Source organism: Ranitomeya imitator, chromosome 4 (assembly GCF_032444005.1).
Source record: "Ranitomeya imitator isolate aRanImi1 chromosome 4, aRanImi1.pri, whole genome shotgun sequence".
Taxonomy (NCBI): domain Eukaryota; kingdom Metazoa; phylum Chordata; class Amphibia; order Anura; family Dendrobatidae; genus Ranitomeya; species Ranitomeya imitator.
In genome coordinates, this window is record NC_091285.1 from 668,681,021 (window position 1) to 668,683,292 (window position 2,272).

Sequence of the window (2,272 nt, forward strand, 5' to 3'; positions counted from 1 at the left end):
CTTACATTTATCATTGTTAAACCTCATCTGCCACCTTTCAGCCCAAGTTTCCAACTTATCCAGATCCATCTGTAGCAGAATACTATCTTCTCTTGTATTAACTGCTTTACATAGTTTTGTATCATCTGCAAATATCGATATTTTACTGTGTAAACCTTCTACCAGATCATTAATGAATATGTTGAAGAGAACAGGTCCCAATACTGACCCCTGCGGTACCCCACTGGTCACAGCGACCCAGTTAGAGACTATACCATTTATAACCACCCTCTGCTTTCTATCACTAAGCCAGTTACTAACCCATTTACACACATTTTCCCCCAGACCAAGCATTCTCATTTTGTGTACCAACCTCTTGTGCGGCACGGTATCAAACGCTTTGGAAAAATCGAGATATACCACGTCCAATGACTCACCGTGGTCCAGCCTATAGCTTACCTCTTCATAAAAACTGATTAGATTGGTTTGACAGGAGCGATTTCTCATAAACCCATGCTGATATGGAGTTAAACAGTTATTCTCATTGAGATAATCCAGAATAACATCCCTCAGAAACCCTTCAAATATTTTACCAACAATAGAGGTTAGACTTACTGGCCTATAATTTCCAGGTTCACTTTTAGAGCCCTTTTTGAATATTGGCACCACATTTGCTATGCGCCAGTCCTGCGGAACAGACCCTGTCGCTATAGAGTCCGTAAAAATAAGAAATAATGGTTTATCTATTACATTACTTAGTTCTCTTAGTACTCGTGGGTGTATGCCATCCGGACCCGGAGATTTATCTATTTTAATCTTATTTAGCCGGTTTCGCACCTCTTCTTGGGTTAGATTGGTGACCCTTAATATAGGGTTTTCATTGTTTCTTGGGATTTCACCTAGCATTTCATTTTCCACCGTGAATACTGTGGAGAAGAAGGTGTTTAATATGTTAGCTTTTTCCTCGTCATCTACAACCATTCTTTCCTCACTATTTTTTAAGGGGCCTACATTTTCAGTTTTTATTCTTTTACTATTGATATAGTTGAAGAACAGTTTGGGATTAGTTTTACTCTCCTTAGCAATGTGCTTCTCTGTTTCCTTTTTGGCAGCTTTAATTAGTTTTTTAGATAAAGTATTTTTCTCCCTATAGTTTTTTAGAGCTTCAATGGTGCCATCCTGCTTTAGTAGTGCAAATGCTTTCTTTTTACTGTTAATTGCCTGTCTTACTTCTTTGTTTAGCCACATTGGGTTTTTCCTATTTCTAGTCCTTTTATTCCCACAAGGTATAAACCGCTTACACTGCCTATTTAGGATGTTCTTAAACATTTTCCATTTATTATCTGTATTCTTATTTCTGAGGATATTGTCCCAGTCTACCAGATTAAGGGCATCTCTAAGCTGGTCAAACTTTGCCTTCCTAAAGTTCAGTGTTTTTGTGACTCCCTGACAAGTCCCCCTAGTGAAAGACAGGTGAAACTGCACAATATTGTGGTCGCTATTTCCTAGATGCCCGACCACCTGCAGATTTGTTATTCTGTCAGGTCTATTAGATAGTATTAGGTCTAAAAGTGCTGCTCCTCTGGTTGGATTCTGCACCAATTGTGAAAGATAATTTTTCTTGGTTATTAGCAGAAACCTGTTGCCTTTATGGGTTTCACAGGTTTCTGTTTCCCAGTTAATATCCGGGTAGTTAAAGTCCCCCATAACCAGGACCTCATTATGGGTTGCAGCTTCATCTATCTGCTTTAGAAGTAGACTTTCCATGATTTCTGTTATATTTGGGGGGTTGTAACAGACCCCAATGAGAATTTTGTTACCATTTTTCCCTCCATGAATTTCGACCCATATGGACTCGACATCCTCATTTCCTTCGCTAATATCCTCCCTTAAAGTGGACTTTAGACAAGACTTTACATAGAGACAAACCCCTCCTCCTCTCCGATTTTTACGATCCTTTCTAAACAGACTGTAACCCTGTAAGTTAACTGCCCAGTCATAGCTTTCATCTAACCATGTCTCGGTTATTCCCACTATGTCAAAGTTACCTGTAGATATTTCTGCTTCTAGTTCTTCCATCTTGTTTGTCAGGCTTCTGGCGTTTGCGAGCATGCAGTTTAGAGGATTGTATGATACAATATTGTTCTGCTCCAGGAAGACATCCAGGCCTCTCTTGAACCCCTCGACTGAGTTTGCCATCACCACCTCCTCAGGCAAGCAATTCCAGATTCTCACTGCCCTAACAGTAAAGAATCCTCTTCTATGTTGGTGGAAAAACCTTCTCTCCTCCAGA